At 48.4% G+C, this 26028-nt stretch overlaps 1 long non-coding RNA gene across 2 annotated transcripts; it reads left to right on the top strand.

Moving 5' to 3' along the window:
- The first annotated feature begins 1844 nt into the window (after nucleotides 1-1844).
- Nucleotides 1845-25952, top strand: LOC119155128. 2 transcript variants are annotated; one of them, XR_005106616.1, is made up of 4 exons: nucleotides 1845-2032; nucleotides 21543-21622; nucleotides 22814-22996; nucleotides 23774-25952. It is a non-coding gene; the product is annotated as an uncharacterized LOC119155128 (long non-coding RNA). The 2 variants fall into 2 exon arrangements; XR_005106615.1 differs by having other exon boundaries at nucleotides 1846-2032; nucleotides 21540-21622.
- The last annotated feature ends 76 nt before the right edge of the window (nucleotides 25953-26028 follow it).

Here is a 26028-nt window from a genome sequence, read left to right as displayed (position 1 = left end):
CGGCAACCGGGGGCTGCGGCCCGACGGCTCGCCCCAGCCGCAGCGGTGCCCGCAGCCGGGCCCGTCCCCGGCCTCCCGGGCCAAGGTGTAGGCTGAGGTTTGGCTTCGTGCCCTGCGGAGCCTCCTCCGAGCGAGGACAGCCGTGCGTGGGTAGACAGAAGCCCCCACAACCCGGCCCAGCCCTGCGGCTCCTCGGAAGCGCTGTGGCCGCCCCAGCCCACCCGCAGCGCTCCTGGCGGAACGGGGTGCTGGCCCTTGCGAGAAGCAGAGAGGGCAGGACGCGGCGTGCCCCGGACACGCGTGGGCTGCCCCGCCACAACCCCTGCGGGTGCCCCGGCTCCCTGCTCTCCCCATCCGCACCCCCTCCCATTAGAGCGGGCGGGGGGGAGGCCGTTATTTGCACACACTTGTCAGGGTAAATAATTTATCAGCGAAGAGCCCCCTCCCCCCCGCGCCAGCCGATAGTTTTATTGAACTGCACTTAAATGTTTCATGAACCTGCCGCCTGCCTGGGCTGGGGCGGGGGCTGCCAGCAACTTCAGAACAGGCTTTGACGGGGGGCGGAGAGGGCTTTGCGGGGCACTGGGGGAGGCCGCCAGCACGGCCCCTGCTCCGGCTTTGCGGGGCGGGGGGCCTGGAGCTGCCATCCCAGGTGACCCTTTCCCCTCACGCGGCCCCGCGTAAGTCCCGCGCTTTGGCAGGTAGCGACGGCCCCGGGGGGGGGCGGCCCCGGCGGCGGGGGCCCGGCGGCGCTGCCAGGAAGGGGTTTCGCGGAGCGTTTGGAGCCGCTGCCATTAAGGGGCTTGCGGCTCCCTGCAACCCGGCAGAGTCCTCCAGGGAAGCGTTGGAAACACCACGGCTCCCGCCTGCTTATCTGGCTGTCAATAAAAGGAGATGGCTCCTAAAGCAGGGCCAGGTGCTGCCTCCCCTGCTCTCCAGCGCGCCGCTCTCCAGAAACTGCTCAGGCGTGAAGCCAAGTCTGCTTGGCCAGGCCTCGGCGGAGGCAGGCAAACAGTCCCCTCGCCAGCGCCAGAGCGCTCTCTGTTTGCCTTTTTATCTCCTAAAAAAAAAAAAAAAAGGAGAGAGGGAAGCGAGGCAGGAAGGTGGGGGAGCGCCGGGAGCAGAATCCGTATTTGGCTGTAAGATCGCCGCAGAGGCTTTAAAAAAAAAAAAAAAAGAAAATAAAAATAATAGGAAAGGATGGGGGGTGGGGGGTTGGGGAGGGAGGGCTGCAAAGCACTGCGGGGGCGGCCGGGCCGGGCCGGCTCTGCCCGCCGGGCGCTGGCTCGGGCCGCCCCGCCGCGGGGGCGCCCCCGGAGCGGCCCCGTGTCACCCCCCGGCGCGCGCAGGCGGGGGCGGCGGGGCGCGCAGCGGGCACCCCCCGTCGCGCAGCCGTGCGGACAGCGCCCGCGCCCCGCCGGGGCGGCTCGGGCAGGGAGCGGTCCCGGGGGGAAAGACGCCCCCACTCCCCGATCTGTGTGTGTCCCCGTTATTTTTTCCTTCTGTCACCGTCGGGTCCGCAGCCGTCACCTGGGCCGCAGAGGAGGGAGGCGGCTCCGCGGTGCAGCGCGGAGGGGAGCCGGGCTCGGCGCGGGCGCCGCAGCGCAGGGCAGGGGGTAGGAGTAGGGTCACGGCAACGTGTTACAAATTTATAAGCATTATACATATTTGATTTACACCACGATAGGAAGTTGTGGGGTTGGTGTTGTGTGGTATGATTTTTTTTTTTTCCCGAGGATGCCCCAAACCCCCGTGTTCACATAGATTGAGCAATTCTCAACACACACTGTAATAATGAGCTTTAATTCTCTATCCAAGCAGAACTTGAGCAATAATAATAAGCACATCAGAACAATTTGTTTACTGTGGCATTGCACAGGCTGCAGAGTCCAAGACTGGCTACAATAAACGGTAAAAACCAGAGGAAACTCTCTAGAACAGGAAAAATATTGCGATAGAAACGTGGTTTTGGCTTTCAAGGAAAGAGGCACTTGACTAGCATTTTAGCTGGGATTTTTTGCCCTTGTCCAAGGTACGTGTTTTTAAATACTTTCATTTTATTTCCCCGACACGTTTCTTTGCTTGTCTAACATTTATCTTTTGCCCCCAGGATTGCGTTTAAACCTTGGTGCAGAAATACAATTTTGCTCCTGTTTTGTTTTGGTTTTGTTTGTTGTTATTATTATTTTTTTTTAATCCTCTCGTCCTGTCGGTTCAGCCGCTCTTGCAGTTTGATAGAAACTGAATAGCTCCATCTCTTCGAATAAAAAATACCTGAGTTATTATTGAAATGGCTTTTCGTATGTTGCCATATAAAGTTCTGGGAGCTTGCCGGCTGTTGTGGGGATGGCAGCCTGAGAGGCTCTCCTGCAACTTGGTAAACGGTTGCATCCAGCCTTCTCCTGAGCATCCGCCAAGAGCGGGTTGAGCAGGCTGACAGGGGCACCCCGCTTTGAGGACCCTGGCGAGCCTGAAACTTGTTGTAACAAGAGGGATTAGCGTGCGGGAGTGTGTCTTTTGGGGGGTTGAATTTAAGATGCTGCAAGAAACTTCTGTGAACTGAAGCGTCCTAAAGACAGAAATTTAGCAGAAAGATAACATTTCCCCTTGTGAAGAATCCCGCTGTAGCCGACTGTATAATAAGACTATTATTTTCAATGCCGTCACCTTGTTTTCTCATAAAAAAAAAGCAGGATAAAAAAAAAAAAAAGCAACTCCAAGCCAACAAACCTTCTTGCTTAAAAAAGAACCGTATAGCTATAAATCATTTCTTTATACCTTAACTTTGTAGCTGGGCTTTCTCTCTCCATTTTTTTCTCCCGATGACTCCTAATGCTATTAATTTGTCTAAAACTTTATTCTGGGCTGTCTTGAATTATTTTCCTTCTCTATCCTTTAAAACATTTTCATAATAAGCGTGACTCCGGACAATGTTTGATTTGTTTTTCTCCCCTCATCCCGGTTTAGACTGAGACATTAGCTGAATTCCCTGGGGGTGATTGGATGCAATTCGCTGAAAGTCGACAGGCACGTCCTGGATGTTAGAAATTCACTTTTCCTCAACGTGACAAGGCTGAGTTCGATCTACAATTGTATTTGAAAGGGCAATGAGCGGAAAGATCTCCCATCATTAAAGCCTCCCTCTTCTTTAGCAAAATAACAAGATACTTCATTTGCACACAAACACTCAGGGAAAAAAAAATAATCCCCAAACCCCAACCGACCTGCGATAACTCTTTAATAAAACGCTATCTCTGCATAATTTGGGAGCGGGGGGATACGACATATCAAAAGGTATCGGAGGTCCCCCAAAGCGCCCATGTGATCAAGTTGACTTTTTACTTTAAATCTTGAATAAGATGTGAGTTGTAACAAGGGGATTTGCACTTACTCCATGACCCTTGTAATTGGATTAAATATAGACTGAGACGTACAAAAACATACCAAGATTGACACCTGCCAACTGGACTTCCTTATGATTGATTGTGATGCTTCGTGCTGGCAACAATAATGAAATAAATTGTATGGATAAAACAGCACATTTGTCATTTCCGTGCCATAAGAGAGGAAGGCAGCGCGTTAGGCAAGCTGTTATCTGACAGGCACGAACAGCAGCCACAACTAAAGAGCTAAACAAGGATTCCAGACATTGACAAGACAAATTATAACTTGTCACAACCTTTTTAAATTCAGAAGTTTTCAATTAACATATATATTGCTGTTACATATAAGATCGGGTGGACTTAAAACATAAACAGGCAGGGACGGAGGGCGTCGGGGGCCGTGGGAGGCTGCGCGCCGGGGTTGCCCCGGCTGCCGAAGCCCACCGGAGCCGCGGCCGCGGGGACGACGCCCCGCAGCCGCCCCGGGAGCCGCTCCGCCGACCCTGCCCGCGGGGCCGGCTCCCCCGGGGCAGCGGGGCCGGCCGGTGGGGCGAGCCGGCGGGGCCGCTCCCGGCCGCCTTTGTCCGCGGCGCCGGGGGGGGCCGGCACAGGTAGCGCATCCCCCCGCGGCGGGCCGGGCTTCCCGGGGACCACCGCCGTCCCCTCGGCCCGGGCTGCGGAACGCGCTCGGCGGCGGCGCGTCCCGTAGGAGATTGATTTGGATTTATGGCTCCCGGCGGCACTTGGCGGCGGGGATGGATGCGGCGCAGCAGGATGCTGCGCTCCTCCGCGCCCGCGCAGCGCTGCCGCCGCCGGGCTCCGCGCTCCCGCCGCCCGCCGGGTTTGCAGGGGCCCCTCCTGGAGCGGGGGGGAGGCAGCCTCCGCGGGACCCCCCTGCAGGGGCCAGGGCCGGGACCGGGACCCACGCCCGGCACCAGCCCCGCTCCCCCGGGGGCGGCGCCGTCCCTCGGTTCCTCACAGCCGCTCGTGGCCCGGGTGTCCCCGCAGGGTAAGGGCGCGGTCCTGCCGGAGAGGGGGACGCGCCCTGCGGGGGGCACACGGTGGTACCGGGCCTCGGGTCTGGGCTGGGGTCTGCAGGTTGCCCAGGCGGGCAGCGCGCCCCGCCAGGTGGGCCGGTGTCCGGGTGCGGGGCGCCTGGTCCCCGCCGGGTCACTGCTGGGTGGCTCTGCCCTTCCCGCTGCGCGGCTTAGGTGGGCGCGGACACGGCCCCCCGTCCAGTCCCGCTCCCGTCGCCACCCCCCAAAATGCCAACGAAAGCGCCGAGCGCTGGCACCCAGGACGTGGTGCGCTGTGCCCGAGGAGATGCTGACCTGGCCCGGCCCGGCGAGCATCCCCCGGGAGCAGAAGGCGACCCCGACTTTCCCTGAGAACTGTCGGGTCCCATTGGAGGGGCAACTCCAGCGCTTACACCAGTATTTTCCATCCCCGTTTCTTTTGCCTGAGCGGGCTTCTGCCGGGTCCGAGGTGGCGAGTGGCAAAAGTGCGGGGCTGCAGCAGCGCGGCTCTCCCGGCCATCGCCGGGGGCAGGGGAAAAGGACCCTCCCCCCCAAAACCCCGAGTCCCAACTTGGGAAAAAATAACTAATATTCCAAGGCGACCTTTCCATTTGCTGTAATTACTGCCGAACTCGTTCTTCTAAATTAAATGCTGCAAGTGATTTGAATCCTTGTAAAGCAAAACCCAAGTTCCATCGAATTAGTTGTAGCCTGCCTGCTTTCCCTAGTGACTGCATCTATTAACATTATAATCTCAAACACCATTTTTTATGTAACACTATTGTTAGTAAATCAACTCCTCAGGTCCACAGAGACGCTGACCCCTGGCAATTCAGTGAAAGTGTAATTATCTCCCCGAATCTTGGACAGATTTAAGAGATTACATTTCAACTAAATCTATATCAATGCTAATTTTTTCCAGACTCCAGGTGCTAGGCACTCCGTGATGGTGTTTCTGCCCAGCAGAATGGGTTACAAAGAGGAGAAGGCTTGCTGTGTAGAGGGCCAAAAGAAATGAAGCCCCACATAAAATTACACCTATTTTTTGCTACAAAACCTGGTTCTTGTATGGCAAAGTTAAACAAAGCAGCTATGCTAAATTAGCGTTAAATAAAGGCTAGTTTAATGCTCGGTTACAGTCAACTGGTGTATATTTGATGGCTAATTGTCTATCAAAATTAAAAAGAAAAGAACAAATGATTCGTTATAAGAAGGTGTTAAAAGCTTCGACAAAAGGACATTACACAAATATAATATCTGTGGATGGCGAATTGTCCTTTGGAAGCTTTTTTAATGTACTAAAGGCCTGGGACTCCCTAGATATGAATAATGGGGACAAACTCGCTCTTTTATTCGGAGAGAGCCTCTTTTAAACCAGTGGCTCTAATAAATGGGCAGGGACAATATTCCGGGAGGAACGGGGACCCGCGTTGCTGTGATTTCCGACGGCCACTTAAATAAATAATGCCTCGGCAGTAAAAAGGCATTTAAATGTTATTTGGTTTGCGCTTAAAGAGACCTAAGCGCCTTCCCGGTGGAGATCAGCTCTCACTTGCAAATCAGCCGGGATCAGCAGGGAGAAAACAGTGTTTGTAGGGCTGCGGGGCCGGGGCCGCATCCTGCCAGGGTGCCCCGCGGCCAGGCGAGGTGCGGGGCCGCCCGCCCCGCGTTTCTCTGTGTCAGAGCAATAGGCCAGGAAACATCCCGGGGAGGGGGGAGCCGCAAAAATAAGAGGGAAAGAGGGTAAATCCACCCACCCACCCAAACCCTCCCGTGCCAAGTTAATTACGGAGGACGCGATGCGGGCGCTGGGCAGGGTCACCCCGCTGGCTCCGCGGGTGCGGAGCCCTGCGCGGCCCGTCCGCGCCGGGAGGGACCGGGTCCGCGCCCCCGCGGAGGGCGTGTGGGAGAGCCGGAGTATGCAAAAAAGCCCCGGCTAAATCATGCAGCAAGAACGACAAACCGTCTGGAAAATGGACCCATGGAGCAGCAAGAATGTACTTTTTTATATCTTTGACAACTTGTGTCCTAAAGAAACTATCTTGAAGATAATTGAAATGATTACAATTCATTGCTGTCTTACTTTGAGTAGGAACAATCAAATAATGAAATCTTAGTAATACAGCAAAAATTTAATTTACATTACACCACTGCTCGAGGTTTCCTTTTTTTTTTCTTTATCCTTTTTTTATGCCCAACTTCCCCTAGAAATTTTGTGCTCACACATAATTCTGCACTTCGTTGCATTATTCATATTTTCGGGGTTATCTCCCATCCCCTCCCACCCTTTCTCCTTTGAATAATGGTCTTCTCTGAAACTTCCAGGTGTGGGCTGGGGTCTCTTCTGGAAGGAGAGTACACCAAAAGGCAGGGAGGGACCCCAAAACTAACTCCAGTGAGGCAGGGGTGTCTATGGGAGGGGGAGGTTAGCCAAAACCTTTGCTCAGGCTGTGATGAGCAAAGGCTGGGCAGGCATGGTGTGTGTCCCCCGCCACCAGGGTCTGTCCCACCCAGGGCAGCAGCAACAATTCATTTTTGGAAGCTGTTCTGGTGCTCAGCCCCTCCATCCTCATAATTATTATTGTTGTTGTTGTTATTATTATCGTTATCATTGTCATCACTATCACTCTTACTATCAGTATTTATTACTAGCATTATTACTATCACAATTACTATTGCTATTAATTACTATTTTCACCAGGAAAATGCCTCCTGGAAGCTGTAGGGTGTCCCCAGTGATGGTGGGGGTCTTGGCTGGGGTGGGTTTGGCCAGAGCTTTGGGCTGGAGGAGGGCGGCAGGGCTCACCTGCCCTGGGAAATGAGATGGAGCCAGGTCGACCCTCTGCCCCAAGGTCCCTGGGGTCCCTCCCCCGGACCCCCCACAACCTTCCTCACAGTTATTGGCCATGGTGCTGCCTGGGATGCCTGAGCCCCTTTTCAGCCTCACGCCTCGCAGATTGTGCAGGAGGCAGCCTGCCTTTTAATCCAAGTCAGAAATGGACCAGGATACATCCTCAATGCAACTAACTGTTTCTAAAAAAAAGACCATCTGGTAATTGTCTTCCTTTAGATCTTCCCTTAATTATGCTTTTAATTAAAGATGGTTCAAGGCATTGGACCACATGAAGGGCAGTAATTACAAATTACATTACAAACCCAACAGATGTAGCTCTATCTGCTGGGAAAAAGGTACCGGAATAAAATTTGACTAAACTTTAGGATAAATTAATCCGCTGCCTTGAGAACAGAAGCACATTTTTTATTATGCAGACTCTAGCCAGGATTTAAGTTCTCTGTCATGATTGTTTTCATATTTCTTTGACATCTATTGATTTGGAGGCAGCTGCAAGGCTTTGTCACAAGAGAGAAGAGCAGTCACAATATATTAGCTTGATGGCATAACTCGAATATGAGTAGGAAGGATAGAAACATGACAGGGAGCCACGTGACCAAGTGATGGGTCTCCAACAAAATAAAGAAATTAATTTTTAATAAAAGCTTTAAAAATACCACAGCTAGTGCAACAGTGAGGGGAACGACAGAACTTGTTAATTATCAAACGTTGGAGCCTCTGAAATTTACGCCTGAAGCTTAGGAGGGGACAGGCTTTCAACTCCCAGTTAGGGCTTGTGCACTGGGCAGGAGTCACAAGGAGCAAAGCCCCTGCACTGGGTGCACTCGGCTGCAGCCCCCCCTGGCCTGGTCATGCTGGGGTACCCGGGGAACTGCGGCCAGGCTCTCCTTCCTCGCCAGGCGCTGGAAATGAGCATCCTGCTTTGCCCATGATCCGCTCAGAGGCAAAACTCCAAAGCCCCGAGTAGAGTTAATGTAAAGCCCCCTTGGTGAGTGGATGCAAAGCAATGCGGACCCGATAGCTTCTGTAATGAGGGAAGGCAGTGCAGGCTCAAAGATTTCCAGAGGGAATATTGCCCTGCTAATCTGTGGTCACCGATGGTTCCCGACAAGCTACTTATAATGCATATTGCAGGGCGTAATACAGGCGTATGAACTCTTGTAAAATGACCTGGTTTGCAGGGGCTGGCTGGCACGTCGGGAGGAGATCAAGAAATTACGGGCGTAAGGCTTTATGAAACCCAGTTCTGGTTCAATGGATAAAGACATCATTGACGATCAAGGGGCTGTTTTTAAGTCTACCCGCAGTTCAAAGTATGCGCCTCTCGCGCTTTTTGCCAAAATCCTGTGCTAGATGTATAACTGGGAGCGCAAAGTATTTGAGCAGGTTTGGGCAAGGTAACAGAAATTCCCTGTCTGGGGGAGGCTGTTTGTTAAAAGCAGTCATTGAAGTCAAGCTGGAGAGCAGGGACAGTGAGGATTCACATGTCAGACGCTCCATCAGACCATTAAAAAGAAATTAAGTTGGGACATTTCGTCTTCCCCTCTCCCAGCTCCACCTCTGTGGGAAAAGCACCATAAAAATCCAGCCAGAACCTTGATGGGAGGGGGGGTGTGAGGCTGTCTCCCCTTCAAGCCGTGACAGTCTGTGATGCCTTTGGTGTTTCTTGGAGGTGAAATCGGATGCAGGAGGCTTTGGGTACAAGGTTGCTCAGAGTTCCCCCATTTTGCCTGCAACCACTTGCACCTGCACCCCCCGTGACTGTACTGGCTGTGGGACCTGGGCTCGGGCACCCCGAGTGCTCAGACCAAATGCGTGCAGGGTCGTATCGTGCTGCTGGCTTCCCTCTCGCACACGTAGGCACAAATGGTGGTGCTGTCCCCGTCCTGGCTCAGGCTTGATTTCCAGTGTGCCTCTGCTCAGCTGAGCACGATGGGACCTGGCCCAGCTGCTCTCAGCCCCAGAAGACGCCGCAGCACAACCCAAAGACAGATTAACGCACACGCACACCCCTTGCACCTGACCCCAGCTATACATTCACACTTTCACACACCCTCTGTTAATAGTGGCACGTTTTTTTCCTTCCGAGGAGTGCTAGCCCCTGTAAGCATCTAACCCATTTTCTTACCCATTTCTGGATTTCGTCTTACAGGCGGTGGAGAAACACGAGCAGATCCTCTCGGCTTCTCAGGGCCCTGGTGTCAGGAAGGTAGTTATTTGGCCAGATCTCTTCAAATGCCTTTTAATCAGCTGGCTCTGGGTTTCCAGTAATACTGTAATTTATGATTGCCAAGTGTCAGGAGGTATGGTTACACAGATACAGTGTGCAATACATTACCACTCCTACACTCTCACTTTCTTTTAAAATGAGCACCCACTCCTCTATTTGTTCAAATTTTAGGCCTGTATATTGCTATCATTTTGCACTTTCTACAAGTGACCTTGATGACAAAATTCCAGATCAGAAATGCAGAATAATTTCAGGTTTAAAAATAGTGTTCCTGTGAAAATTGCATATGCTACCCAGGAAAACCTAACGCAACTAGTCAATATAAGATTACAGATCCTCCTGGAAAGTTCATGCTGCTTATTTATAGAAATGTTTTTTATGTCTTTGTGTATCAGCAAACAAGAGCTTTTGCCCCAAATTGCAATAATGCTTTTAAATCAAATTTGATATAGAATAGAGATTTACTTAAATAGATTAATATCTATATGTATACCCTATATTTATATTCTGTGTAGAATATAAATATATATTAACAAAACTAGATATAAAATGGATTTATATCATATACAGAACATACAGTAATATAATATCGATTTCTACAATACTTAATTTCTTTGTGATTTGATTGCTCTGCCTATGGCTCCATGTGTCACTGTTCAGAAACAATGAAACGTGCTACCAGGCAAATGTTTCTTTGTGAAATATATGGAAGACTACAGATGTTTCACTGCTCTGCTGGGTAAATCTCAGACCCTTTTTGGTGACGTGGTCTGTACTTGTTTACATAGCAAGTAAGCGAGGCGTGCTTTTCTTTGAGTTGCAAGACTCACCAGGCACAAATTTAATGCCATATATACAGCTCTGGCTTTCACAACTCTGATCCAAAGCTCGCTGGCGTGATGGACAGATTCCCAGGTCCATGTGATGTGGTCACTAGGCTGAAATCACAGCTCGCATAGCACGTGATGGTGTTTATATCAATAACTGAAGACTGCAGGTTTTATTTCTATTCTTCCTTCATGATCAATACTAAGCACATAGTTTTTTTCTATTGTTGTCTAAAATTGAGCTTTCTCTTGAAAACTGAGTGCTCTTATAGCTATTTAGTGTGGAGAATGTACAGTCTTATGTATGAATTCCCTGGTTCTGGGGGTCTGCCCAGTGGGGTGGGTAGGGGTTGAAAGCAGGCAGCAGCCGAAGCATGTGGAAGAGTCTGCATCTTTAACAGCGTATCTCACAGCCGCGATCGCTATTCACGTGTGAATCGTATTTCATGCAGTAATGATGTTGCATAAACTAGCAGTTTCAGAGGTGTAGAGTAGATGCAATAATGTCAGCCTTTTTCGGCACCGAGAGCACGTTCTTTGGAGTTTCTCTGAGCTGACATTGCCTGTGGAGGCTTGTGAGTTGGGAACGTCTCCGCACAATTCACAGTGGCAAACCCAGCTCTGCAGGTTTGTCCAAGTGATCAGAAAATCCTTCTGCCAGGCTGTCATGCACTGTGTGAAGCCATGTTTTTAAACATGCATATAGATAGATTATTGCAGCTTTTATCCAGTTTTAAAGACAGATTGTCTCAACCATCCTAGCAAACAAAGAGTGAGAAACTAAGAGAAGCAAATTTAACACTTTCAGAAAGTGCTGGCAATTACTTTCCTGGGCATAGGGTTGTCATGTTTTTAAGGTGTAATATCTTGGAGTTCAGTCCCTGTTAGACGTTTATGTTAGGCACTGTATTCTGGGTATACCTTGCCCAGTGGTACCAGCTTCATCCATAGCGTGCTGGATATTGCAGGCTTTACGTGGAGACTGGAAAACTGCCCGTTCTGTGCCTCTGCCGGAGCGTTCATTCCAGTTTAGCCTGGGAACAGGTTACAATTTGGGTAAAGAAATAACAGATATTGATATAATCATCTTGGAGTAAGTGGGGAAAACCTGAAGCTGCTGTGGTGTTTGGAATGATAGGAACAGTGCCTGGGGACAATATCCAGGGTGCTGGTGGGAATTCCTCCTCATTCCAGCATGTATCTGTTACCTGGCTTTTCTCCTCCTCGGTGTGTGTATTTGATCTCAAAGATTAGCTGAAATCTGAACATTTCTTCACACATTTTTACTTTTCCTGATTAATTTAAAATGGAAAAGTTTGTGAAAGCAGTTTCCCTGCTTTCTGTAGCAAATTATTCATTTGTCCTTAGCCAAAGAGTTGCAAACCATTTCTTGTAAACATTTGCATTGCATTGAAGTTCAGTTACATAAAACATTGTGTAAGCGTGTATGTCGGCAGGACTCTGTGTGTGCATTCACAACCTATAGACATGGCCCCTCACTTTTCTGGGTATTTCAGAAAGAGAGTATTTCTTTTTGTTACAAGGACACATTTATCTGTGTAGGATCTGTTACAGGGCGAGCATGTCAAAGGGATAACACTATACATGCAAGCTCCAGATAAAGGTGCAGCAAGACAATTTTTTTTCTGTATGACCATTAGGATTTACTGATTTCCACTGAGACCCAAATGCTTCCCCCGCACCACCACCTCACCAAATCCCATCAGGAACGCTACGTACACTTGCACAGTACAAGTGGATTCCAAAACAAGGTAAAACAGGAACTTTCACAAATATTGCAAGAGTTCTCCTTTGCTTGTCTTAAACAAGAAAACGTTGCTGGTCTGCCTGTACTTAATTTGTGGGCAGTACACCTACCTGGCTATTGATAGTGGTGTGCACCACAGCCGGGGTTGGAAGGACCCAGCTGTGGTCCTGAGCCGCCCCAGCTGGGCAGCAGCAGAGCACTCTCTGCTGACATTAGCTTTTACACGGTTTCCCCAATGAAATCAGAAATCCCAAAGCAAACCCCATCACTCAGGGACAATGCATAGATTTGTCACAGTCCTTGGAGGGCTGAGAATCCTAAAATCAATGACTGGATTACACTGATCCGTATTTGTAGATGTCTCATCTACAACAGATACAGTATTGATAGTTTGCTTCATTTTAGCCAGGCGTTTCAGAACACCATGTGGAAAGGCACAATGGAACGGTAATTACTTTTTCTGGTGTGTGAAATACTTCTTAAGGAAGCCAAAGCCATGGCATTTGATGTGGCTGTAAATTGCTGCTACCTCCTGCGACATGTCTGAGCATACATTTGGTTGCGACATCTCTGTGCTACGTAAGTTTTTACAATAACAACCATACATTTCTGATCCAAGCACTGGGATGGAGAGACACACTAAGCATATCTGCATGTGGACAGGGAGACAGAGCCTTTCCTGGAGGTGTTCATCTCCAATATGTGATGCTGCTGTTTCACTGCTGATTTCTCCAGCTACACATGTCCAGTTAATACTAAATGGTGTGATGTGAAAAATCCCACGAACAGGGAAATCAGTTGGACTATTAGGACATTAAAAGAAAAATCAGGACTGTAATATTTTTTATTTTATGAGCAGTAGGACTTTGCATTACCAGTAACAGTGGGGTTTTGGGGAGTAAAGGGGTTTGTGACCTGGGTATAAATTGCTTTTTATAACCGATATTGTTAAATACAAAGAGTTAGAGAATACAGAGCAGTGAGCAATTGCTACATGCATCAAACAGAGATCCATATTGATCTAAATAATATGTGATTAACACTAACCACATCTGGCAGAAGTGTGCATCATAGCCCAAAGCCAGATTTACAGCTAGATGTGAAAACCAGAGACTAAAGCTGCACGGGGGAAAGCTTAGTTTCTCTGAGGCCGATGGAAGTTTAGGCATTGCCCTCCCCTTTCCCTGTCTGCTGCTCAGTGCTTCACTGCAGTGTTTTACCCAACCCACGATACTGCAGGTAAAAGGAAGGAGATATGACTCAGATATTGAAAATTTTGCAGATTTTGCATGCGGATGTCCAGGTTTTCCAGACAACAATGCGTTTTTTCTAAGGGTTTTTCATGAAGTCTCAGTATCCTGCATGATTTCTCTCTGAGTCACATTCTGAATCCCCCTATTTAAACAAAAATCTCCCCTTTGCTCTCAGATTTTGACTAAGCCATAACACCCTCAGATGGTTGTTTCAAAAATCTGCTGTACAGTTTGTGCACAAACACACAGCTCGCATTCATGAATAATTGTACGTCCCAGGCTCTTAAATTCATGACTGCGTGTGGAGGCTCAGGCACATCAGTAGGTGTTGAAATTCTTCGATTAATAAGGAATTTGCAGCAGCTTTACCATTGATTTTTTTTTCTTGTCTTCAGCCATGCCCTTAGCAATGTTTATTGCACATAGCTGTGTTCTTTGCATATTTGGAGGAGTAAATGAAGCATCTATGTTACATGCACATCTCTTGGAGCCTATGCCTGAAGCAAGATAGAAAAATGATCTAAAATTAAAGGAGTGTTACATTTTCCCTAAAAATATTATCCAATGAGCAAAGCTAATAGAAATAGTGTGCTTTATAGTAAATAGGTATAAACAAATTCATTGCTTCTACATGCCACCCTAGGAGTTCCAGTTCGAATCAAACCAAACCACTGAAAAAAGCAGTGGTAAGGAAATATCTATGAGGAAGAATGGATGTTAAGAGAGAAGAAACTTTAATGAAAGGAAACCCGATACTGACAGATTCTGCAGGGCAGAAGGAGATGGGGTAGAAAAACGCAGTCAAATACAGACAGAAATATGCTGTTTAGCAGGAGGGGGCAGCTACATAAGCCAGCTCCAATTTGTGCGATTTGTGCTTCCCCTAAAACGCAGAAAACTTTCCGGAGCTCCAAATCCTTGCAGGGAGAATGGATTCAAAAGGAACAAATGCAGAGACTTCAGTAGAGCTCTAAGCCACGTACAGCCCACCCGCCCACACCCCAGGCTGGCACTTCTTCACGTGTCCCGCAGATGCAGTAGGTTTGGTTTGGAGATGAGGTGCTGCCCACCCATCTCAGCCGGAGACTCTGGGATGAATCCTGAGTTTCTTGCTGTACGCAGGGTTAAGGCTCCGCCTGAATCCTTGCAGGCTCAGGGACCTGCACCTTAATTATAAAGTGGCATCCATGGTTGTGACTGATTTTTGGTTAAAAAAATCTTTGTGTATCGCATTTAATGAAGGTGTGATTATAGTAACAACAGGGCAAAGCCGCCCTTGTATTACAGAACTTAGAAGTAAATTGGACTCAGGTTTGATATGCTGTTTTGCAAATGACTTTTGTCTCATGTTACATGAAACAATTTTATTTTACTGATATGAGATACTCCAAAGTAATAAAGACTCTCCCAGTATCTGGCTTTTGCTTAATACTAGTAATTTATGTTGATTGTGTGTACTCTGCTTTTAACCACTATTCAGCCACCTAGAAATCAATCACCTGCGGAAATTCATTGATAAAACTGCAGAAATGCATTTTTGAGCACAAATCTCAGTAGGAGTTTTACTAAGTGGATTTTACCTTTAGGAATAAAACACTGCATGCAATAATTTTGCACGTTTTAAATTATATTTTATCACCCAGCAAAATGTATCTGCAAATGTCCTCATGTAAACAGAGAGCTGGTATTGTGGCAGAGCAGGTCTGCGCCTGTGTCTGAAGGGGTCATGGAAACTAGACGTGCAAGTTCCCACACGGCAGCATAAACCCGCTGAGTATTAACAGCAGTTTATACAGGGTGCTTCAGTGCAGAGCAGATGTAGCAAAAAATATCTTGCAGCTTGCACATAAGCAGTAAAAATACAGAAAAATATTACACAGACAGCAACTGCTTTGCAAACATTAGTGCCATGGTCATGGTCATGTAATAATTTTGGAAGTCTCATTGGTGATAGGTTCATAATACGGATTAAAAGCCAGAAAAACGTGGTGTTAAATGCCATACTCTCCCAAGCACAAACCAAAGCATCAAATACCAGGAAAACACACTGCTACACCCCAGGCATTTTTTTGTCAAGGCAAGAAGTTGTTCGTAGATGTTCAGTGCCCAGGACGTGCTTGAAACTCTTGTGCCTGATTTTCAGAAGCGTTGTGCCCCTACCCCTGGATGGGTAGCTTGACATATACACACACACACACACACACTCACACACATATATATATATATATATATAGTAATAGAATAGAAGGAAAAGCCCAGATGCTGTCACAAAATTGTAAAGTGATTTCCTATTTTCACTTGTATCTGCAAAATATTACCAGAATATTAGCTGCACAGTGCAGTAGGAAAGGGAGGCACTCTTGGAAGGTCTTAGGCTCATGAATGATTTCCTCTGGCAACAAGAAAACCTACCCACACCTCCAACTTTATGAAGAGCAAATGTACTCACAGAAATCCCCACTAGTCTCTGCCCTGAAGCCAGCTTCTTAACTTTGGGATCACTTTTATTTAAATTTCTTACACTTCAGCAAAATGCAGCAGAGCTTGAAAAATTCATTTTGCGAGAGAAAGTCTGCTACAACTTGTTTGCTTTCTGGGTTTGAAATGGGGACACAGTGGAAAGCATTCCTGAAAAAAAAAAAAAAAGACTATTTCACCACAGTTAAGCTAAATTTTACCGGGACTGTACAGCATCATGGTCTACACCGGCAGGTATTAGCATTGGTTAATAAGCTAATAAGGTTAATAATTGTTAAAAATCCTTGTACACATTTCATGTGCAGCTCTGTTATTTGGGCTTATAAATTTTACCCTCTCAGGCAAACACATGATTTTGTTTTGCAAATCAGATTTTTTTTTTTTAATGCAAAGTTACAATTAGTCTTTGAATAGCAAGAAATGACTACTAGACACTAAAAAAATCTCTCAGGACCTTGAAATTATAAGTATGCACTGAACTGGATCACTCTGTTTAATCTCCAGTGTCTTTGACTTCACTAAGTAGGTCAGACCAGCAGCGAGTACAGATGTCGTAAGATAAGGTTAAAAATCCCAGCAAAATTACAGAAAATGTGTGATCCCCAAACTCTGCAAGTAAATGAATGCTTAAACCCCCTCAAACCTGTTCTCAGGTAAGAAGTGATATCTGCAGAGGATCTAACTACAATTTTCTTCTAAAGACACAGTTCAGAGACAGCTGTTGGTGGCAGAGGCCATCTAAGGAGAGATGAGATTATGTATAGGTTCGTTAGGACTCTGCCCTTATTTTGCAAAGGGGGTTGTCTGCAGACAGGGGGTGGGTCAGGCAGGACAGACGCGTGTCCTTGTGATCCCCATCCTGAATGGCAGAACTGTGCTTGGACAGCCAGAGCCGCCTCAGCCATCCCCAGAAAAAGGTGCCTGGGGCTTGTTGCCCATCCAGGCTACCAAATGCTATGGGGAGGCTCACAGAAATGGCCTTACTGCGCGGGTGCTGCACACAATTACCCCAACAATGTACCGTGCCCACCTGCAGGGGTTGGGGATTGTGATAGCTTCCACGGGGTCCGGGGTGCCAGGTGGCACTGGGAGCTTGCCCAGCCTGGGAGGGTGTGGGGACCACAGCCCAGCCTCGCGGTGCTGCCTGCTGCAGGGACAGGGTGTGACTGGGGAGGGCATGTCCTGAGATGTGACCAGGTGTGGCATCTGCTGTGATGTGACCCAAATTGGCATGTCCTGAGATGTGACCAGGTGTGGCATCTGCTGTGATGTGACCCAAGCTGGCATGTCCCGAGATGTGACCTAGGCTGGCGTGTGCTGTGACGTGGTGGAGAGCAGCAAGTGCCCAGTAGCAGGGCTGGGGCTGCGGGGGGCAAGGGCGATACCTGAGTCACAGGGCTGTCACCGGGTCGCCTGGGTCTGCCGGCCCTGGCAGGCACCAGGGAGCAGCCTGGGAGCTCCTGGGAACCGCAGGGCACTGTGGCAAGGTGGCATCCAGGCAGGCGGCACTGGCACCAGCTACCTGGAGGTGTCCCCAGCTGCAGCACAAGTGCATGGCTCCTGGAATTAATAGGGACAAATAATTCATAAGGAGATTTAGGCCATGAGGTGCTGGCTCCAATGGGCAGAGGGTCTGGGCAGGGGGCAACAGGCGCAGGTGAGTGCTGGCCCATGGACATGACGCTGTCTAGACCAGCCACGGTGCTGCTGCCCTGTCTTGCCTTCTGAAATGGTTCGTTGGTGCCCTTTCTTAAAATCATGGAAAGACTATAAAAATAGCACACTTAGGGGTTCCCCCTGTCTCCTACTTTTGAGGTTTCCTCCCCAGTCAGATGCATTGGAAATGTATCTCTGAAGGAAAATTGAGCTGCTCACAGAAAAGCCTGGCCCTGGGAGCCCCCAAACAGCAGCAAGTGCCACCTGGCTCCTGGGAACCCACCAGAGCCAGGGGCACCGGCAGCTGGGCAGGAAGCTGGCGCTTGTGCTGGAGCAGTGCCCTGTGCTGGGAGCATCCCAGTGCCTCGGGGCAGGAGGGGCATCCTCAAACTTCCACCTTCCCTCGATAGAGGTGGGGGAGACATGGGAGATGCTGACATGGGATGCTGATGTGGGATGTTGATGTGTAGCAAGGGAGCTGGGACACATCCTGCCCATGTAGTGCCACCGGCTGAGGCTGGCTGTCGCTCCCTCAGGCCAGAGGAGGCCTTTGGGGACGATGCTCCAGTCTGGGACCCTGGGACTGCAATACAGCCCTGCAATGTCACGGCTGCAGATGAGGGCTGGGTGCCGGGTGCTGGCACCAGTGAGGCTTTCCTGGGGGCTGGCTGTGCCCGATCCCATGCCATGAGCCCAGCTCGGGCTGTGGCTGTGGCAGGAGCCGGCAGGAGCCCAGCACGCCCGGGATGTCACCCTGGTTCGCTCCCACTGCAGCCCTTGCCGCCGCCTACCAAACGAGGGGCACAGGGGAGATGACGGATAATGCACTGTATTGTGCTCCCCAGCACCTTGTTCTCTTCCACAGTCTAACCATTGTGTGCATTTTATCACGATTAAACTCCAGATGAACATCAAAGGGAAAGAAGTTCATCAAACCGGGAGAGAAACACACGGGTTTAAAGTGCGGGGCTTGCACACCAAGCCATGAAGGTTCACATTAAATCCAGACTACCTTATGGCACCGTGCTGACGGCGAGGGCAGGCAGCAGCCCTCAGCACCATCCAGCAGCTATGCTTGTTGCTGGAGCTGTTACAGCAAATCCCTCTCTGTTTTCGGGGCTCTGCCATGCGTGGGTGCCGGAGCTGGCTGAGGCCGCTGGTGTGCAGGGGACAGCCAGCAGCAGCCTGGGAAAGCACATGCTTTATTCATACAAGTGAGTGGCACTTTTCAGCTCAAAATATAAATAGTGAATGTTTTTTTTTCTAATGAAGTGCTCTCTAATGACGGTTGGGAGGCTTTGCTTTTCCCCAGGAATAAATGCTGGGAACTCAAATAACCAGGAATAATTTTGCAATTCACAATCAAGTTTACAAGCTATAAACTGCGTAAAATGTACTGGCCGCTAGAGAATTTTAAAATCCGATTGCAGCTCATGCACAAGCTCATTTTTTTTTACTAAAAAGCGAAAAAGGACCTAGTGGGAGATGGGGCGAGGGAAGGGCTGGGTAAGCGATTAGCACTTCTTGCCCAGGGAAGGCAGAGTGGGTCTCCTTAGGAAGACGTCCATTATCTAAGGTCACATGCCAAGAACGAGCCCGAGGGCTGCTCCAAAGTCCCTGACATCCAGGACAGAAAACAGTTTGTGATTTTAATGGGATTTTAAACTCACAAATAAATATTTATTACGTACTTGTTTACTTGCTTATTTCCCCTAAATGAGAAGATTTTTTTGTTAGACAAGTTGACATCTTCCCATTTCCCATTCAATAATCATTCCAGGGAGAGAAAACACAGCAAAGTGGAGCAGAAGGTGAGAAATGCTTCAACCCTCAATGAAGAGGATGAATAAAACTCATAGTTTTGAAGACAAGAAAGGACTTTTTTTGAGTATCTGTGGAGAAATACATTGTTTATGGGTTGGGAGAGCTAGAAGATGGAAAAAAAAGAAAACATCCCCTATTTACCAGCCTTGCAATCACCGAGCGTGCCAAACCCCCCTTGAGGTGATGCTCAATTTGTGCCAGAGACAGACCATATGGCACAAAGCAATTTTCATTCTCAACTCTAGGTAAAAAGTTTGTTACCCCGGGCTTACAAGGATACCAATTTATTCAACCCAAAAGTGGAAGCCTGTGAATGATGGGCTGTAAGGTCTGTTTTGGGGAGTAGCACAAGCCACTTCGTTAAACCTATGACATGAAAGGTTTTGTAGGCAGAGGGAATACGTTTATCTAAAACAACCACCCTGCTATTAGTAGGCAGAAAAACTGAAAGCAGCAAATACAAATAAAAACCAGAGAGGGAAAAACCCCTCTTAAAATCTTCTAATATCAAAGCCAGCCATGCCCTCCCCACGAGCTTGTTTTTAAAAGTGACCCATACAGGGAATATATGTGCCAAAGAAATCCACAGGCTGGAGGTATTACATGGTGTGATTCAGACAAAGAGGATTTTTTTTGTAAGTCCATATAAAGCTGAAGGCAAAGATAATCTACAGCTACAGAAAGCCTGCAGGTCGCTACGAAAACCCCAAGAAAGCCTCTGCAAGAAGGGGTAAACAATTAACACAAATTTTAAATCAATGCGCTGTCACCTTAATAGCCAGTGAAGTCAGCTAAGACGGGTGTAATATGATGAGACAGTTTAATTCTTGTTATGACATTAGCTGCAGACTTTTACAACAGCTGAAAATGCTGGAGTGAGAAGAGTTTCCAATTATCACTGAGCTACGCTACACAACTCTGGATTAGACTGAGGCATGAACAAGGGCTCCTCAGCCTGACAAGCAACACGGAGCAAAACCTGCAGAAGTTTCTGAAATCCGATGAAGACATTCTCCCTTCTCTCCTTTTGCTGCTACGCTTCTGAAAAGGTTTATTTCAGATCAAGTCAGGCCATTTTTAAGAGCTTAGCAGTGAAATCAGCTCGTGAGCTGTCTGTGATATGGTATTCTACATCATAAATCCGTACATCCAGGAGGTGAACTGAACCAATCTGAAGTGATTCTGTTTTCCCAGCATTAAGCTTCAAAAAATTAAAAGTCACCCAGGCTTGAAGGCAGATAGACAGGTAATAAGCCATGACAGCACTTCATGGGAATCCGCAGGAATAGGCAAGTAGGTCTGGGTGTCAGCCATATAAATATGATCATCAGACCCAAAGCTCCGAATAATACCGCCAAGTGTGAGCATGTCAATATTAAAGGCAAGCGGGCTGTGAAGAGGAGCCCGAGGCAGTGGCGAGTTCAGCTGATGGCCCGGCCGGCCGGGAGGCTGTGCCCCTTCCCCACGGGGGCTCAGCCAGCCGGGGAGGGCAGATCCCTGAGCTGGGAATGGGATGTAATTCACACGCCACTGGGAAGGCTCTCCTTCTGGCTAACATGGAGCTGGGCTCACTGGCAGGGGATTTCCGCCCCCCCCCCCCCCCATGTTCTGGGATATGCTTGCCCCAGTTTTATTTCACAGCTTGTTTTTTAATGCCTTTTTTTTTTTAATATTAATTTTGGAAAGATGGGTCACGCTTTCCTTTTCCCATAAAGAGAAAATTTTGTCAGGCCTCCTCCCGGACAGTGCTTCTGGGTTTCCTCCTTGTTATTTCTTGTAGCTGAGAATGTAGGATCTAGAAAGGAGAAAATAACAGCTTGGTAAGAAGATAACTGAAGAAAGGCCCACCCTGAGCTGGAAAAGCTCTTTGCTGAAAAATAAGTTGTAATTCACTAAAATGCCTTTTCCATTCTCATGAAAGTCCTGTGAGTGTTCCACTTCCACTGAGTACATCTCAGAAGTTGTCCCCCATCTCAGCTGGGTAAGGCTTTTGCTGAAAAAGAACTCATCTCTCTCTAAAGTGCCTTTCCGCACTCTTTTAAAAGCCTCACGAGCGTTTGCAGAAGTCACCCCAGGGGGCTTGGACGGCAGAGAGCAGCAAGGGTCCTGCTGCTCCAGGCACTGTCTGATAGCAGGCAAGGGAGAAGAGGAGGTCACAGAAGGAGAAAAGCTGAAACTCCACTCAAACCACCCAAATCCTAGCAGGGGAGACCTGAATAAAGTCAGTTCTTGTTTTTTTTTCTTTTTCAGCAGTCTTTATTCGGCAACTCAGTTTTAAATAGCTTGGCCCAAAAAGTCGCTGTGTCATGCAGTACCTTATTCTGCATGGGAAGGTAAGATAATTTCTCATTAAAATGGTTGGCTTTCCACCTCCTCCCCTCCCTGATGAATGAATAAATAAATAAATACGCTTGACTATGTCCAGGTTATGCTCTCTTTGCTATGTGCAAAGCAGAAAGGAAAGCTTTGGGTCTGGCATGCGCTGCCCTCTCCCAGCTGCTCCAGGGACCAAGGGGCAGTGGAGGAGTGGCTGAGGGGTGGTCGAGGGGTAGTCAAGGGGCATCTGAGGGGCACCCATCCCCTTGCAGATGTCCATTGTCCTGCAAAACACTCCTTACCTGCTTGGCTCTGCGCTCAGCCCCTTCGCACACCGGTTTCCCTACCCCAGTGCAGCCTGCAAAACTCTCAGTTCAGGATGTCACTTGCTGTCTGCTCCTCTCCCAGAAAATCACCTCCAGCTTTTTTATTTCATGATTCCAAATCCCTGGAGTGAAAAGGGGCTTTCATGCCTTTATATGGAATTGCAAACCTGTATTAAGCCTCAAAAGCTGTTTTTATCAAAAAATCTTGACAGCTGCCAACTTCCCTAAATCCCAAACTATCATTACGTATTTAGTCTTAGACAGGGGATTTTTCTGGATCTTCCCTCCTGACCCAATGATAAAGCCAAGTTGGTTTGAGATTGAAGATTCATTTATCTCTCCTTGGCAATTATCTCTATTACTGCCCACAATCCTTCCCAATCTTTTTAAACAACATCCTGCTATTAAAGCCACTTGGCAAGCATTTAAAGCCCTGGGATAAGTTAACCATGCACAAAATATCCCACTTGGGGAAGGATCCAGCTATAAAAATAAATGGTTTAGGTTCCGAAGGCCATGGTTCAGGATGGGTATTCTTCATTTGTGAAGAGAGGTCATCATTGCTGACAATAAAATTATGTAGGACCTGATCCTCCCCCACTGAGCTCAATAGCAAAATCCCTCCTGATTTCAATGGTGTTTTCCGGGGTCAGTCGCCAGGAAAGCCGACATTCCACAAAGTTGCTGAAAATCTATAATTGGATATATTAAGAGGGCTTTCAAAGAGATGTCAGATTTGGAGGCTTAGTGTAAAACGTGCTGCAGAGGGGATCATTTCGTATACCCGAATCAATAAAGCTTCTTTTTTTTTTTTTTTTTTTTTTTTTTTTTTTTTTTTTTTTTTAATGTTACTTTTCTACTTGATCTCTGATGGTGGAAAAGCTAAGCCCTGGAGACTCACCATCAGCACGGAGGAGGTGCCAGGAGCCTGGCCGGAGGGTGAGCCACTGCCTGGTGGGAAAGATCCTGCCGAGTGACCTGGTGTAAGCTGCCAGCGCGAGGGGTGTAATCCCGCAAGTGTTTGATCCAGTGGCTGTGCTTACACTACAGAGGTAACTCGTGCGTGTAAGTACTGGAATACTGAGCCTTTTTTTTCATGGGGTTACTGGTCTCCTGTCACAACACATGTCTTTGGGAGATATGATTGAGAGTTTTGATTAATTTTGCTGTGCCTTACATGTCTATATTTAGTAAAATGAAACTTAGTTTGTATCTTTGGAACAAGATATGGATTTATCCCCCAAATGCATTTTTTGAACTCACGGGCTGTACTTCAAAGTGTTCTTTAAAGCCGCTTTGAAAATGCTCACTGGTAGCTCTTTATGAACTGGAAATCTTCCATTTCTACTTACATGGTGCTTTTCTGGCTGACGAGCATTGTTTTCCTTTTGGTTCTCACGCAGAGAAAGGGCTGCTTGGCGCGGAGCGGCTGTGCCGGGCAGGGCAGGCACAGGGACAGCAGCCTCACGGAGACGGGCACTGATGTGCCCGAGGGGCTCCCCCTCCCGTGGGACCCCAGGGCAGGGGCACGGTGTGGGGTTTGCACCAGGTTGCTTCACTCTTGCAGCAGCCTGATTCGTAACTGTGTGCGGGTCATCTCCCCTCCAGCATCCCCATGCCACATGCCCCAGGGGTGCGGGTGGCAATGAAGCAGGCACCAGCAGCTCCCATGGGTGACGCTGCCATCGGGACCTGCCACAGGTCCCCTCTGTGGGTCAGTCACGCTTTCCCGTTGTTTTTCTTTCCCTGCCATGCCGGTGAAGTGGCCCTCCATGGGGCCACAGCCACAAAGCTTGCTCCTCATTCCTAGAGTGCTTGATTTGTTTTTCCCTTTCCTTTCAGTGAAAGCTGAAATTCAGCAGAAGTTGATGAGACCACCACAGAGAAACGCTGGTTCACCATACTGGCTAGTACCAGCTTGATCTGGCTCCGGCTCTGGGATGTGCAGCCTACAGACACAGTAATGAAAAGAAATATTCTGAAAAGGATGAGTCAGCTGGAGGCCAGTGGGGAGAGCGTGCGGGATCTGACTGGAATTTAAAAGTTATGAGGCTACATGTTGTTTTGAGCCCTGCCAGCGGAGAAACTCATACACGCTAAATGTTTTGTCATCTGGCATAATTATGTTACTTTGCTGATTAGCTGGTAAGCTCTTTTCAAAATGTTTTTAGACAATAGCAAGTTTATGAAAGATAAAAAACTTCCTGATGCACCACCAACAGGCGCCTGCTTTACGCACTGTTGTGAACTGTCTTCCCCAGAACCCCACCGCACTGTTGAACAGCTGCAAAACTGTGCTGTTACTACGTATTGGATGATTTATCCATTAAAACAGTTGGGATAGCTTCACGCCTTCACTTCTGTGCTGTAAGTACATCTGTGCTGACGTGAGCTGTGCATACACCCACGCTTGTAGTGCAGACTGTATTTCTGCCCTTGATTTTTGTACGTTTGCATGCGTCAGGACAACAGCAGTTGGGTGTGAAGCTTCTTTGCTCACTCCTCCAGCCAGGTACCAGTGCATCCTTCCTGCCCTCGCTGGAAAGTGGTGCTCAGCATTTGGATAATTTGCAAGACAGATTTGAGGGTTTGGCTGTAAGGTTCTTTAAATAAATGACACCAGAATTATACCTATTCGTTGTGTGAAAAGATATGCTTTCCATACCCTCTTTATAGAGAGCTGATCCATCCAGTCCCACTTCCCAAACCTGGACAGACTAGTGGGGAGAGTCCGTGCTTGTTGCTGGAACATCTCCTGAGAGGGGGCTGGGACGGAAACACCCCTGACACCAGCTGTGACTGGCCACCCTTTGCAGTTGCACTATGTCTGCCTTCCCTGCATTCCTTCATCTTTCCTTATCGTTTACAGAGATGCTGACATAAACTGCGTAACTGGCCATGAGAAAGGTGGGTACCCACCAGTGGGTGTAAGCCACAACTAATTGCTCCCCCTTTCAGAGAGGTAGGTCCCTTTCTCAAGTGTGGATGAATAAGACATCAGTTCTGTCAGACTAAACCAGAACAGGTAAATTCTCAAAGTTATTTCCTGTAATCTTTTGTGGGAAACAGGAAAATATCAACAGTGTTTTATCGCTCTCATTGACACACGTGTGAGGTTATTCCCCAGCTGCCTGGGATGGTTAGCAAAGGGCCTGAAGCGGGTTCAGAGCCATTAGTGGTTTTCACCGAGGGCTTGTAGGGGACCTTTAGGCTGCAAAAAGGGGCACCGGTGAGTTTTAGACAAGGCAACCCAATTTCAACCCCAGGAAAGTGCTGCAGCAAATAATCATAAAGCTATTTGTAAACACCCAGGGGGGTAGTGACCAACGGGAATTTGTAGGGAACAGACCATGTTAAATCACTCCAGTTATGACAGGGGAAATCCTGTCATGTGGAGAGAAGAGGCGGATGTACCCCTGCCTCCAGTTTTTATTCAGTTCAAGAAGGTTGGGCGACATGGTTGGGCTGAAGCTAGTGCAAGAGATGCTGCAAAATCACAGCGGCAGCAAGGCAGTCGCAGCTGATTCAGTGCTGTTTCAAACTGGCAGTGAGGTGGACTCGAGGATGTCATCTTGCGACCAGCCAGGGTTAAATTGTCATTCCTCCCTGGAGAGTGGAACTGATAATACCCAATTACAGTCTCCGATGACCCAAGGTAAAGAGGACCAGTGGATGCAGGGAGGTGGGATGGCATTCAGGAGGACCATGTGGGGCTGGGAGAAGCAAGGTGCAATGCAGGAGGGACCAAGGTGTTGCATCCTGGGATGGGGTGAAGCCCCAGCACAGCCAGGCAAATGCCACGCTCCCAGTTGGATGCTGCACTTCAGGAGCAACAGAGATGCCCGGAGAGGCTTCAGAGGTGAGCAGTGAAAATGATGAAAGACCTGGAAAATACAGCTTATGAGGAACAGAGGAATGACCTGGGGTTGCTGGGCTTAAAAAAGGAGGAGGTGCTTGTAGAGGAATTGCAGAGGAATGAAGGCAGGTTAATTAGCATTGATAATATACAGCTGTGGGCTGGCTTCAGGGGTGGTGGGTTGGCTGACGTGGATAATGTGCAGCTGTGGCTGGTTCCTGCTAGTAGTTAAATAGCTCTA

This window comes from Falco rusticolus, chromosome 10 (genome assembly GCF_015220075.1).
Source record: "Falco rusticolus isolate bFalRus1 chromosome 10, bFalRus1.pri, whole genome shotgun sequence".
NCBI classification, from domain to species: domain Eukaryota; kingdom Metazoa; phylum Chordata; class Aves; order Falconiformes; family Falconidae; genus Falco; species Falco rusticolus.
Note: the sequence above shows the minus strand (reverse complement) of the source record. Positions and strands in the feature narration are given on the sequence as shown.